The sequence below is a fragment of the Lepidochelys kempii genome, chromosome 5, assembly GCF_965140265.1.
Source record: "Lepidochelys kempii isolate rLepKem1 chromosome 5, rLepKem1.hap2, whole genome shotgun sequence".
Lineage (NCBI taxonomy): Eukaryota > Metazoa > Chordata > Testudines > Cheloniidae > Lepidochelys > Lepidochelys kempii.
The window spans coordinates 114386950-114402634 of NC_133260.1; the positions used below are offsets into that span (position 1 = coordinate 114386950).

Below are 15685 nucleotides of genomic sequence, written 5' to 3' on the forward strand. Positions count from 1 at the left end.
TGCCCTAGAATAGGGTATACTGCTAGTTTCATTAATATTTTACTTCACAGTAAAAGTATACTAGGAAATTCTCCCTCTCCTGCACCTGCCCATGTACCAATAAGTTTTGTTTATTATGACTGCACTGTATGCGTATCCCCCAGCACTCACTATAACTTGCCAACTTCCATCCCCACAGCCATAGGGCTCAATGTAGGAAGGGTTCTTTGTGGGAGATCTTTTCTTTGGCTGTTCCAAAGTAATGGTAAGGAACTGGAGGGAATGTTGCCAGGGTTACATGAGGCAGAGCCACATCTAAAAATGAATCCAGCTGCTTTCACCCCATTCCATCTGTCATGTGTATATGCGTGATTGTTCACAAAGGTTTGTTCAAGTCAACAGGGATCAAAAGTTTCATTACAAAATCAAAAACTGAAGAAGTCTTGAAATCTTATGCCTTTCCAGAGGCAGCAAACACATTTTGTTTTGAGCTTTGATTAGACGTTTGAGGGGGCCTAAAAATGGTTCAGATGAAACTCAGCTATAGTCGTTTAGTTTCTAGATTTGAACCTAAGATCGAAATTTACTCATCTGAGTTTTGGAATGAAACTTTTGCACACTGCTAGTATTTCCTTCTTTAATTTCACTTGTGACCAGCAGACAGAACTTTTGTTGTTGTCCATGTTTGCTCACTGGGTTCATTTGCCATATGCAAGTGTTCATCCTTTTAAACAGTACAGAGCTCTGCAGACAGTTCACTTGGGATCGGTCTTCTAAATGATGCTGCTGAAATAGTAGAGCTTGTGGGGGAAGGAGAAGTGGTCTAGGGAAATTTTGTTCTCTATAGTTCAATATTTCATACCTGATCTATTGTAGCCCACTGGCTGGAAAATACTTTATTTTAGACAGAACAAACTTTTATTCTGGGAAAGCCATTTTAGAAGGCTGTTACCATACCTGTGATATTTGAAATATGAATTCATAATTCACAGCTTATCAATAAAAACACATTGACTTTCACAGAGGTTGTCTGGTGGCTTCTAGTACAGCAGTACAAACATTTACTTACATCATGTTCACAGCTGATAAACTGCAGTTGCTAACAGTTTGTTAATTAAATCTTAGTTAAGCTTTGTCCTTCCTGCTTTTGAGCAAACCCTTAACATCTGAGGTTGCAATTTGCATGTATCAGTCAACACAACCGCTGAACAAAGTGCTTGTTTAAGTAATAAGATAAGGAGGTACTCTCTCCACATTTCAGCTTTGACTGCCTCAGAGGTACGGTTTCCCAAGATTCCTAGCTGCTGCTTGTTCAGGCAGCTCTGTGGTTTGCACTGCATATTAATTTCTGTCCAACACGGGAATTCAATTTGTACTGTACATTTCATTTCTTCACAGATTTAGATTTATTTCATGTTCTCTGCTTTTAATTAACTCTCTGGCACAGCTGCTGGACAGGATATAAAAACTCATTGCTCTCCCTGTGTATGAGTACACCACCAATCATTTACCACTTAGATGGTGGTGCAGTAGCTATCAGTTTCTATGGCAACCAGAGCCGTGGTGATTGATTCCTTGCCAGTATGGCATCACCACAGGGAGTGAAGCTTGTGATTTTTGTATGCTTGCAACATCCATCTAATTAAAATGGGATTAGAGAATCATCCCAGTATATGTTCAACAACTACACTGCAATCCATTTATGTAAATGTCAACACTATTCAACACAGTAGTCAGAGTGTTTATGAAGAAATAGTTGCTTTGCTCTTTGGTATTTTGCAATGGGTGAGAGAGGGAATAAAAGGAGAGAAATGCACACAGCATTATTTTGGCTAGTAATAAAGGGAATAAAAGTAGCCTTTGACTGATGTTAAAGCTTTAAACGAATAACATCCCATTTCTGAATTTGAATTGTGCACACAGGAAGCAAAAATGACAGGACTATTATGGCTCTGCTGATGTTGTGATGGCTAACCTGGAAAACCGCACTAAGCCTGTCTTGGCAATTGGTTAATTAATTTAGCATGAATTATTTATTTGTCAAAAGCTCTTAATTCATATGATTGATTTTAGTTCAGTGGTATCCCCCGAGAGCAAAGTAATCCTTGTGCTCTCATAATTTCTTTCATACAGCATTCCTCAAGTCTTCTAGCAGTTACTTGGAATTTTGTGAAACCTTATGTATCAGGTAAGATGACAGACACACAGTATGCAAGGAGACTCCAGATGAAAAGAGAAACTCAGGGATTTTGTGAAGGACTAAAAGTGAAACTAGGTTCTTTGGAGGATTGTTAGATGTAAATGAAAAGAAAAAGGGAAAAGAAAGGCCAGAGGGTAACAGATCTGATGGGAATTTTTCTCTCTATATCAGTGTTTCTTCTGCATAACACTGACAAAATAGTCTGTTAACATGAAATATGGTACTTTGCAGTACTTAATGGTCTCGTGTCAGTGTGCATTTCACTTTGCAATGTATTTATATATTATAAAACTTAGAAACATTTTATAAATGATAGATAAACCTAATAACCCTTGGGATTTTATCTAAAATCCCATTAATGTTGGTCACATGGTCAATTTTAAAACATAATTCTATTTGCCACAGGCAGCAGGAAAAGGATTATGTTGAGGTCAATACTGCACAACACATGTCAGCACTCCCATGTCAGCACACAGCTGGGTCTAGCCCAAGATAAGAATCAGTACAGGGGAGGGAACAAAGTGGCACCAGCTCAGGAGCAAATCCAGCCTCAAGTCTGGAGGCAGAACGCACAATAGGGGAGAGAAGAAGCACTGCTGACTCCTTTGAAGAGATGACTTTGGTGCAGGTAGGATACAGAAAGGGGAGCAGAGTGAGAGTGGGGAGGTGGACACAGAGCAAGCAGAAGGGAAAGAGATGGAACTGAAAAAAAATAGTTGTTTGAATTTTAAATAAATGCATACAGTCTCCAGGTGTTAATATGCTACGGTGAGGGGCATGGTGTAAGAACTTGAACAGAATAGGGACAATAGTAATTGCATGCATTGTCCCTCAAAGGAAAACAGTTCACTTGATTGTACCTACTGCTTCCAGCTTCCAACAATGTACCACAAACCCAGGAACTATTTTGACAGCACTGCTGCCTCGGAACAGTGTTAAGTGCTCTTTCCCATTGCGCTAGTGAGTATTTATATTTTGTAGGTATGCATTAATTTAAATACCTAAAAATAAACAGAACATATGGCTACACCCCACTGAAGTCAATAGCTGTCTGCCCACTGATTCCAGTGGGTTTGGATCAGGTCCAGAGTGAGTATCTACAGACTATGGGTCAAATGCCAGCAGCTATTTGATACCAACAGGAGACTGGACACACCTGAATTGTGGCCTGGGACGTGTATACAGGTTGGAGTGACAGCTGGTTGGAAAATAACACACCATTTCTGTGAAGCTATAGGATTCTTTCCACAAGAATAGCTCTGCCCAGTGGGCTGGGTGGTTACAAAGCCATGCCTTCTTCCCCATCCACACCGTGCTAATCGCTCCACCTCAAGAGAAACATGTCTTATTTCTGCTGATTCAAACACGTAGGGAAAAGTTAGAGGTATATATTTCAGACTAACCAATTTATTTGAGCATAAGCTTTCGTGAACTACAGCTCACTTCATCGGATGCTGTAGCTCACGAAAGCTTATGCTCAAATAAATTGGTTAGTCTCTACGGTGCCACAAGTACTCCTTTTCTTTTTGCGAATACAGACTAACACGGCTGTTACTCTGAAACCAGGTATATATTTTGTTATATATTTTTTATGCTGTGTAGATGTGTTTTGGCCTTATGTTATCCATAGCATCCATGACTGAATTTAAAAGCTTACATGTAATTAGTTATATAAAACTCCCAATTTCCATGTAATGACAATAACTTGAAATCTTGTAGAAAATTAACAGAATTTGACAAAACTGAGAAAACATTAAAAATGAGAAACCCAGTATAACCAGTGTGTATGAAACTGGGTCATAAGCACAGTTATGTTACCTATAGAGCTGGTTAAAGCTTTTTTTGCACAAAAAGAATTTCCTTGAAAAATATCTAAATCAACTTTTTCCTTTGGAAAATGTCAATTTCAATTAATTTTTTCCATTTTCCAAATAGAAAATTCTAAAGAAAAAAAATTTTCAGTTGACATTTTGAAATAAAATGAGAGGTTTTGCTTTGTTTATATTTAAGATGTCATTTGAATTTGGTTTTTGAAAATCAAACTTCTCATTTTCAAGTTTTTGGAATTTTGGTTTCCTCTCTTTTTAATCACAAGAGGGGTAGATGTGATTTTTAAAAAGAGATCAAAACCAGAGAATGGAAAACCGAACTTTCCATTTCCAAAAGCTTTAACAAAATGACAATTAAAATAGAAATGAAACTAAAAGTTTTGTTTCATTTTGACAGTTTAAAATGAAACAGAGTCCTGCATACTGCACACATACAATCAAGATGAAAAGTGATGAGAGGGCATGTTTGCAGTAGAAACCAATGCCTCATAAATCCCAGCACTGGTGTGACTATCATCTTTCTATGGTCTGCTAATAGGAACATAGTGTATAGGAATTGCTTAGATCACCTTAACCTTCATCCAGTGTTGAGAAAAAAAGTTACATTACCTGTGTCATGAGGGAATTTTGTCCCCCAAATAGTCAGAAACTGAGAACAATTCTTTAATGTCTTTAAACTACGATTTGAGGACTTCAGTAGCACAGATATAGGTGTGAGGTTTTTTGCAGGAGTGGTAGGTGAACTTCTGTGGCCTGCGTTGTGCAGGAGGTCAGACTAGATGATCATAATGGTCCCTTCTGACCTAAATATCTATGAGTCTATGAATGTTTTATGTGAAAAAACTTTAACTAAGCAACTAAAAGAATTAACAGGAATCTCATTCAGTGAGAGCCTATATGCAATTTTCACATACCATCATCAACAATGTGGGGTGCTCATTGCATACAAATTCACTGCATAGTGCACACTGCTTGGAGCTCTTCTAGTAAGCAACCTTGGGCGAACGTGGCAGCATCCACTGTCGAGTTTTCTAGGTGCTCCTGTGGTGGCTGGTTTTCAATGATAGCCCAGGGATAAAAGTGCTGCTTTGATGGGCATCAAGGATTCTTCTTTTTAAAACCTGCATCCCCGTGTTGTTCCCTGAGATGGATAAGGAACAAGCACCTTCTTTTTCTTGGTCAAGCGTGATGCCAAGCAGGGTTCTCGCTGACCTAAACAATGACCCTTGCAATGCCAGCAAAAAGCACGTCAAAGAAAAGAAACACTGGCTGTGGATTTATCTTGCACCTGCAGGAGTACATGTGTGCAAGATGTTCCATGTTATGGACATTACTTTTAGGGTCTTCGTCGTGAAGAATCGGGGGTTTTCTTTTTATCCCCTTCTACAGTCGTGTCATGATGTATTGTCAATAGCATTATTACTGACTTGCCCTTCTTTGGAACATAGGAAACCGGAGTGAATTGCCTTGGAAACCCAAACACTGATGATTTTTCTCTGCTGCAATTTGGATGCATCTCACCAGGTATGTCTAGCTCTTTTCAATGGATTGTTCCAACACAGGTCAAATTTCATTCAGCAAGCTGAATACTACTGAATAAGTTATCCCCAAATACATTTCTTCTAGTCTTATGCTAGGGCTGAACTCAAGCTTTTCTCTGTTTGTTTATAGATGAAACTGATGTACAAACAAACAAACAAACGTGTTTTTCCTTCTCGGAGAAACTCTCAACACCATCTACTACAAAGTCACTATCATCTAATACATTGTCATCACATTATGACTCCCTTTCAGAATTGAAAATCTTTTTAATGTAGTCAGAAGCAGAATATCATGCCCATTTGTTCACCATCTCAAATTGCACAACACAGAAAATCACCTCAAGAGTCTCCTGAGTGTGCAGTATTTGGAGCACAATACCTAGACCTAAAATCTCTTGCAAGTGTTGGGCAAAGGCTACCAGCATCAATCCACTGCATGTTGAAGATACCTAATAAGCCAGGATTTGAAGGGACTAACCTCCCTGGAGCACCTTCTCCCTTAGGGTGACTATATGCAGCAACCAGTGTCACTGCAATTCATTGTTAATTAGCACATGCTAACTATCCTTCTCACTAAAAGCAAATGTGCACACAGAACTACTAAAATAGAGGATAACAGTGCAACACATTTAGGGTACATTTGTACCCCAGATACTCTTGATTAGAAAAAATGTTTTTAGTGTTAAATTAATTTTTTTCACTGAGTTGTATTCATCTGCTTAGGTGACAAATGTCCTAAAATAGCATAGCTGGAGTTCATGAAATATCACAACATATATGCTTGTGGGGTACAGCATTACCCCACAAATGTAGAGAAGGGTTATGTAGTTTGAGCCCTCCAGTGGCTCCCACAAATGGTCTTCTGTGTTCCAGTCATTGCCAGACCAGCATGTAGCTAGGCCTTGTATGATGTTTATAGCTACTAAACATGGCTATTTGACCCCAACTGTGCCCATGCAGTTCCTTCCCATTATGCATGTTGTATAAAGAGCAAGAGACAAAAGCTGTCATTGTAGTGAAGGATGGTATTCTAATCTAAGAACACAGTGAAATAGAGACTGATTACCAAGACTTAGTGTTATTGAAGAGAAAATTGCAGCTTGCAGCCACTGAATCTGAGAGTTAACTACACATTTGGCAAAGAGGTAAAAAAAAAAAGGGGGGGGGGATTGGTTTGATAGGTCAGAGGACTGGCTTACATATACAGAGTGTTTGTCCAAGTTTAACCTACCTGATGCCTAGCTACAAATGAAGATTGAAGAGCATTAAAAAGGGAACATTAGCCCATAGCTTCCTTAAAAACATGTCACTCAGGTGTCCCCTAAAATGTTATTGTGCCAAAGTTAGGGATTCAATTAAATCACTGAAGTGCAAAAATGAAGATCTTAACTCTGCTTCAAGTGCTTTTCTCAACATAAACTTCACTATCGAGTCACTATGTCACCATAATATTGTGGACAGGGCTGGCCCCAGGTGTTTTATTATCCAAAGCAAAATGTGGTTTTGGTGCCCGCCCCACATCTCAAAAGATGCAAGCAAATAAAAAAGAAGTGGAGGAGATTTGGCAGCCCCAAGTGGGATGATTTGACACCCAGGCCAGCCTCCTGGTTTGCCTGCCCCTGAGGCCTGCCCTGATTATGGAGCTGTACAAAACTACAGGGAAAATATACATCAAGTAATGAACAAACTGTTGGAACAAAATGAAAATTCTTTAGTGGTATAAGGATGATTCATGGGGTATCACTTCTGAAGATGATTCAGCTTTTCACAAACAGACATTTCTGCATATTATATGTGTCATGCATCACATAACGATGAAAAAAATCAGCAAAGATCCCACAGAATGGACTTCTGAAGTTTTACAATGTACCATCTATGAAGTACTGGTTTATAGACTGGAAAAAAAGAGTTTTTATAAAAAAAATGGAATCCTTATAAACTTTTAAATCGACTGTTCCTTTCACTGTACTCCCTATTACCCCAGCTTTGCATCACAGGATCTGATAGCTTGGACCTCTGTGCCCATCCAGAATCCAGTTGATTCCACAGAAATCTGTGGTAGTGGATTCTGATGCTGGGTCAGGCCCATGTTTATAAAATCATACTCGTTGCTGTCTGTTCGTATACTCATTTCAATAGAGACTTAAATGCTATAGATCTAATCAGGGAGCAGAAATAGTCCAATATACTGTAGGTAACCAATCACACACAATAAATGAATAGCAAATTATCAGATAGAACAATCCATGGGAAGAAAATCATTTGTTCTGATTATGTGTCTAGTCCCTTCCAAGTAATGAATATATTAGCAGAAATGAGGTTCAAATTGCAAATGATTCATTAACATAAAATAAGGGCAATGAGTGCAGCATTTGTAGCAAATGTTGCTCACAAAGAATCATCCAAACATCTGCACTTACCAAGAAAGTTAGGCACATTCCCTCACAAAGAGAATGGAGACCATCTCCCCACACATAGATCGTTTCCAGCTCCCTGCATGCTCCAACAGACACACAGTGGTCTGCACCCGGTGGTTTTCTTTTTTGTTTTTAATTCACAGCAAAGCAGTCAAATTGTCTTTCCTCCATTACTAGCAACTAAATGTAACGATTGTGAAAGGTGCCAGCTAGACAGTCTCACAAACAGAAGACGTCTGTCCACAGAAGCAAGTCCACTCAAGGATGATAAGGCCATTGCAGAGAAACTAAATGAATTATTTGCATCAGTCTTCATAGTTGAGGATGTGAGGGAGATTCCCAAATCTGACCCATTATTTTTAGGTGACAAATTGGGGGAACTTCCCAGATTGAGGTGTTTGCAACTAATTGAGGAGGTTTTAGAACAAACTGGTAACCTAAACAGTAATAAGTCACCCAGACCAGGTGGTGTTCACCCAAGAGCTCTGAAGGAACTCAGATGTGAAATTGCAGAACTACTAACTATAGTCCGTAACCATAATTTAAATCAGCTTCTGTACCAAATGACTGGAGGATAGCTAATGTGACGCCAATTTTTAAAAAGGGCTCCAGAGGTGATCCAGGCAATTATAGGCCAGTAAGCCTGATTTCAGTACCGGGCAAACTAGTTGAAACTATAGTAAAGAAAAAAATTGTCAGACACATAGATGAACATAATTTGTTGGGGAATAGTCAACATGGTTTTTGTAAGGAAATCATGCCTCACCAATCTACTAGAATTCTTTGAGGGGATCAACAAGCATGTGGACAAGGGGGATCCAGTGGATATAGTATATTTAGATTTTCAGAAAGCCTTTGGCAAGGTCCCTCACCAAAGGCTCTTAAGCAAAGTAAGCAGTCATGGGATAAGAGGGAAGGTTCTCTCATGGATTGGTGATTGGTTAAAAGTCAGGGGAAAAAGGGTAGGAAGAAATGGTCAGTTTTCAGAATGGAGAGAGGTAAATAGTGGTGTCCCACGGGGTCTGTACTGGGCCTAGTCCTATTTAACATATTCATAAATGATCTGGAAAAAGGGGTAAACAATGAGGTGGCAAAACTTTCAGAGGATACAAAACTACTCAAGATAGTTAAGTCCCAGTCAGACTGCAAAAAGCTACAAAAAGCTCTCTCAAAACTGGGTGACTGGGCAACAAAATGGCAGATGAAATTTAACGTTGATAAATGCAAAGTAACGTACATTGGAAAACATAATCCCAACTATACATATAAAATGATGGGGTCTAAATTAGCTGTTACCGCTCAAGAAAGAGATCTTGGAGTCATTGTGGATAGTTCTTTGAAAACATCTACTCAATGTGCAGTGGCAGTCAAAAAAGCTAACAGAACGTTGGGACCCATTAAGAAAGGGATAAATAATAAGACAGAAAATATCATATTGCCTCTGTATAAATCCATGCTATGCCCACATCTTGAATACTTCATGCAGATGTGGTCACCCCATCTCAAAAAAGATATATCGGAATTGGAAAAAGTGCAGAAAAGGGCAACAAAAATTATTAGGGGTACGGAATGGCTTCCGTATGAGGAGAGATTAATAAGACTGGGACTTTTCATCTTGGAAAAGAGACAGATAAGGGGAGATATGAATGAGATCTATAAAATCATGACTGGTGTAGAGAAAGTAGATAAGGAAGTGTTGTTTACTTCTCATAACACAAGAACTCGGGGTCACCAAATGAAATTAAGAAGCAGCAGGATTAAAACAAACAAAAGGAAGTATTTTTTTCACACAACGCATAGTCAACCTGTGGAACTCTTCGCCAGAGGATGTTGTGATGGCCAAGACTATAACAGGGTTAAAAAAAGAACTAGATAAATTCATGGAGGATAGGTCCATCAATGGCTATTAGCCAGGATGGGCAGGGATGGTGTCCTTAGCCTCTGGGTGCCAGGAGATGGATCATTTGATGATTATCTGTTCTGTTTATTCTTTCTGGGACACCTGGCATTGGCCACTGTTGGAAGACAGGATACTGGGTTAGATGGACCTTTAGTCTGACCCAGTATGGCTATTCTTATGTTCTTTTCTTCACTCAGCTACAACCAGGGCTTTTTAGGACTCCTTTATACTGCTACAGCCCTTCTACATGATGCAAAGGGGCCAGAGCATGGATAAAGGTCTCACCTATTTCTAAGGCCATTTTATAAGTGCCTGTCTTACACCTGTGCTCCCATTCCATAAATAAAAATACATACATAGTATTTTCCTATCTCTACCTCTAATTTAGTTTTGGAAATGGGAGTGATATTAGTGTGTTTCTTTTGTTCAGAAAATGTTTTGTCTGTGGTTTGTTTGAATCTTGGCTCCAGGAGAAGTATTGCCAGAATAAGGACAAAGGCTTGGGCCCCTTTAATATTTGGGTATCAAGACACTTTTATTTTCAAAGCACATCCAAATGTTTCACCACACAGGCCAACCCACACAGGCATTTAAAGTAAAACATGAAATCTGTACAAAAGGCAAACCTGTGATAAATCTTATATATTTTACTCTTATGTGGGTGATAGAAATAATTACCTCTAGACATATCATTGCACTGCGCACAGTTGGCACACAGGAGATAGCCAGGTGTTGGATGTGATAGGAATGTGCAGCCTGATTATACCTACTAGAATCCAAGTGCTGCAAAATATCTCTTAAATGAAATGGGGGCAAGAATGTAAAGATACCACTTAATTTTTCCATCTGCAGCTAAGTTATGGCAGTGTTTCAAGATGAATTTGTTAATCACATGGGACTTGGGCATGTATGTGGTAATTAAAGGCTAGAAAAAATTTCTAGCAGCCAACAATAACTATCCTAATATGATTAAGTATTTTTTCTTCTTCCTTTGCTAGTTTCGTTTTCCTTTCCCTACTATCTACCCCAATTTATTTATGAGTTTTAAATTTAAAGTCAACACGCTGCTTGTGAAAGGCTCCAGATTCATGACAGTGGAAGCGGAAGTCATTCAGTCTATGATTAAATGGAATTCACCCCTGTGCAGAGGGCCCAGGCAAGATTCGTATACAACTTCAGTCACACTTAATCTCTCAAGATAGTGTGAGTAGTGCACAGGCCTTGGGTAGGCCCTCTCCACATGAGCGGATTTCTCCTAGTCAGTGTATCCACAGTGGCAGTACAAGCTTCTCCATGCTATCCTGCCAATGTCCTCATCACTTTCATGCAAGGATGGGAGTCGGATAACAAAGTTCACTTGTCTCCTCACCTCATTGCTGAGATTGCTTGTACGGGTGCTAAACAGTGTTGATTAGGATTAGTTCTTAAGATATGGACATTTGTTCACTGAGACCATCAATTCTTTGATAAAGGCTCCTGAAGAACCATCAGATGGTAACGAATTTGTATATCCACTGTATTTAAATTATAAAGCTATCTTGCCTAAGTCCACAGCTAATTGCATACTTTATGTATTATTGAGCAACAATGAGGTCTAGGCAATTAAAAACAGAACATGGAGACAAAGCCTGCCCCCCGAGACCTGTGTTTGCATGTGAACAAGGTTTTCCATGAAGGAACAAGAGTTCTCATTCTTGGTTATATTCTCTGATGTTCATTTTTAAAAAAACTTTCTGCTAGACAATGAAGAAGCAGAAATGCTACCATATAATTTAGGTCATCCCAAATAATGAACAATAGTCAAAGTAAACCGTTCACAAACAACTCCTATTGTGAAATGTGCTTGTGTAAACTGTTGTTATGAATGGACTGAATAAGGTCCTGATCTCAAAATGATCTTTATTATGGATACAGAGGTCCCCCCACACAGAGCTCATAGTAATGTTGAGGCCTATATGTGTAAAACTCTGTCAATTTCTATTTGTGAGCAGGAAAATAAGGGATAAATTAGTCAGATCATTTATTTTCAATGAATAATTTGACTAGCTTTAGTAATATTAGTGCATGTCTTTCTCATGGGGCTCACTCATCATTAAGGCACTGCCTCCAGGCCCCTCTGGGGATTAGCTGCTTCAGATACCTCCTCTGGTGGTGTCTCCACCCATCTCTGCAACTCCAGGTGCTCTTTCTTCACAACTTGGCTCTTTGGTTAGATTGCTGTGTGTGTTTGCCCCTTCTGGGGTATCAGAGTCTTTTAAGGCAAAATATCCCAGGCAGTCTGCTCTCCACTGCCTGGTCCGTGCCACTTCCCCAGATCCATCCTGTACTCCAGCTTCCAGCTCAGGGACCCTCTACTCAGCAGCCAAGATGTTTCCCTGAGCCTCTTCCATATCTTCTGGCTCTCTGGATTTGCCAACCCAAAGTCTCTCCTCCCAGGGAGTAACTGTAGGCTACTTGCCTCTATAGCCCCCAACCACCACACTAGGAATGACTGCAAACTACTTCCCTACAGCTAGCTCCCTCTGCTATCAGCTTCATGCCTTTATAAACTGAGCTCAGCTCCTTCCTCCTCAGCTGCGCTCCCTCATTCCATCAGAGGATTACTTAATCCACCTGATTCCACTCAGCTGTGGCCTGTTTGGTTAAGTGGCCCCCTTCTTACCCTACATTAACCCTTTCAGAGCAAGTGTGGGGTGAACATCCCATCACAGTCTTCCATAGTATATGTCTACTACCTCTGTGATAACTAGCTGGATGTACATTTATCACAGGAGAGTGCTTCACATACAGAGTAGATTGTAAGGAATGAAGATCTATATCTTATAGCCCTCGATTCGATAAGCATCTAGAAATTAAGCACCTCACCCAGCACCTGTTGAAGTTAATGGTAGACTCCAACACAAGTGCTGGAAATTGGCATTGTGGAGGTGCTGCCGCACCCCCTGGCTTTAAGTGATTTCCATCATATACAGGGTTTACAATTTGGTTCTGCATCCCTACTATACAAATTGTTCCAGCACCTCTGAATTCCAATTGACTTTAGTGGCATTGTAATAGGCCGAGAGAATCATTTGCAGTAACACATGCATTTCTTTTACATCTGGAATTTTATGTTTACCTAATTTCCTTCAGTTCTTACAACTTAACAACACTTCTCAGATGACCTTGTGGCAAGTAACTTCAATAACAGTTTCCTTTTCATATTGATATTATATTTTTGCCCCTCCATTCTTGTGCTCTGCAAGAGACCTTCCTTTCTTGTTTTCTTCTAAATTCTGTTTTATTTTTATCTGACACTATGAAATACAGGGCATATTTTATCCACGATAACTAGGAATTCTTCACAGTGCAAGGTTTTTGTTTTTCATCTTTTTGAAGAAAGACTTTTATTGATTTTTGCATATCAACAAGTACAGAATGCTTCAAAGAATGTTATTACCGAGATAAAAAGTAAGGAAATCAAAATCACTGTGGCTTTGAAGAACATGAATAGAAAGCCACAGATATTGTTTGGGTGAAGCATCATACTAAACATTGACTATAATATCATTAGCATAGGTCATATAGTTGAATCCAATGGAGTCAACAACCCAGAGAGTCAATAATCAAATAGCAAAAAGCCCGGAAATCACACTGCCAAAAAGATGACAGGACAGTAGACTTTCATTAATTAAGAGGATGAAGCAAGAATTAAGTGTCCCATTGCTAGGACATGGGCCTCTAAGCAGCAGCATCTTTCCCTTCCAAAAGAATCAGACTAGGCCTGAGCCAATATTTCACAATGAACAATGTATCCAAGGATTTTAACCTCTTTCTGCTCACCATGAATCTGTGAATAAATTTCAATGTACTTGAACTTATTTGTTGTTCAGTCTTATCTGGGGACAGGGCTAGATTGTCACAGTTCTTATTCTGTTTTGCAAGGGAGTAATGGGGAGGAAAATCCTTCTTTGCTTTCCTGCTCGGATTCTGCTTCTGGTTCTGTAGAGGACATTAGAAGCCATTTGCCCAATACTACCCACCACATGCAAGTGGGCAGATTGGGAAGGGGCGGGGAGAGGAAAGAGCCCTGGCTCCACCCTCTATTCATTGATGAAAGTACCTGGCTATGCACACAGCGGAGAGTTAGCTGCTCCACAAAAAAGAGTAAATTAAGTTATTCACCTACCAGACCAAGGGGACAGTCGGAGAAGAATTGTGACTCTGAGACAGTTTCTTCTCTGCCCTTATTGCCTGATCTATTAATTATGTATTGATTATATTGATTATTCAATAATTTCTAATCAACACTCTGAGATTTGGTAGGTTCTTGTCCCAAGATCAGGCCCAGTATTTTAGCTGGGAACCCCAGGGTGCACAGTTGCAACACTCACACTTAGGAAAAATCCCTTCTGTATCTACAATAGTTTTATTAACACAATTAGCAAAGTTACAAACATGCCAGGTCAGCAAGGTAGATAGAGACAATACAGAATGTGTGTCTGAGCATCCATATGCTCACACCATCCCTTGCAGAACAACCTGAAGTGTCAGTCATTATATTCCTCATCACCATAGCCAGTGGTTGTCATCCTGGCGCTTCCCAAGAGTTACATCTCCCAAGGCACACAGGCCGGGACACCACTACACCGAATGCATATTCAGTAGGGGTTTCATCCCCCTTTCCTTTTGTGCAGTTCCTCACCCTACTACCGGTGGGGGCCCTTCTCCCATAAGTTACTAGACCTTTTACCTCAAGTCTATTAACATATACATCAATTAGTTTCCATGGCACTCTTGTGGTCAGATATCTGATCATGTTCCTAATTTAAAATATCCCAAGCTGGTATAAACTAGCATCCTGTGGTTACCTGTCAGCAGTTTAGTCATTACAGCATTCTATCTTGTGATATGTTATAATCTCCTGGTTAACTGCTTATGTCAAGGCTTTAGGGGCATTATATCTTGTTTAGCTAAGCTATTATCTTACAGGCCTTGTTGGCTCATTACCTTACTGCTTTAACTTATACTCACGCCATGCCAAGCAAATACCTCTACCCATAGGCTATCATCTGCAAGTGGGCCACTGATGCTACGTGTCACCCCTAACTGAGGGAGGATTTTGTAGTCTCCAAACCCTGTTCAGCTATGCCCTAAATGAAAATCTGATTTTTTTAATGCTAAGAATTGATTGCCAATATTCAGCATTTTAGCTGTGTTTCTTCATTGTTGTTTCGCAATTAGTCACCTGGTATTTTTTCTGTTTCCTGATTGGATGAGGATGCAGAGACTTCTGGGCCACATGCTCGCCACTGCATATTTTTGCAAATAAAATGATCACTCAGGTTTTTGCATAAAATAAACATGAAAAGGGGTGTGAAAATGCTTGCCAGAGTCATTTAACGATATGTTGCTTTTATTCATCTGGCTGAAAGCAGAGCAGGCAACTGATTTTTGAAAATGTAGTTTAGTTTTGTGAATCAAAGTGATTGCAAATAAGATTTGCTTTGATGTGCAAAAATAAAATGCATTTACAAAAAAACAAAAAGAAGTTTCTGTTCCTTTAAGGAAATTAACCCTGGGTCCAGAAATTTGTTTCCTAGGAATGGGACACTTAACTCTTCTTCTTTCTTTCAGATGTGGGTTATATATTTTATTAGCTTCTCAGTGGTCAAATATTATTAGAGTGACAGGTTTTGAATCTATCAAACTGTATGGGGCTGTTGTCTAGCATACTAACCATTATATGGGATTTGAGCACATCTGGATTCTCTGGGACTGGTATATGGAATGCATAGAGGTAATGTATAATGCAGAAACCCTAAATGATGGTGTGATGG

General features: G+C 39.5%; 1 long non-coding RNA gene across 1 annotated transcript in view; it reads left to right on the forward strand.

The window, feature by feature from the left end:
* Nucleotides 1-2735: 2735 nt before the first annotated feature.
* LOC140912127 (uncharacterized) overlaps nucleotides 2736-15685 on the forward strand; it is a 63939-nt gene continuing 50989 nt past the window's right edge. Inside the window, exons 1-2 of the long non-coding RNA XR_012159231.1 lie at nucleotides 2736-2807; nucleotides 5457-5532. This is a non-coding gene — a long non-coding RNA (uncharacterized lncRNA). The remainder of the gene's footprint in view (nucleotides 2808-5456; nucleotides 5533-15685) is intronic.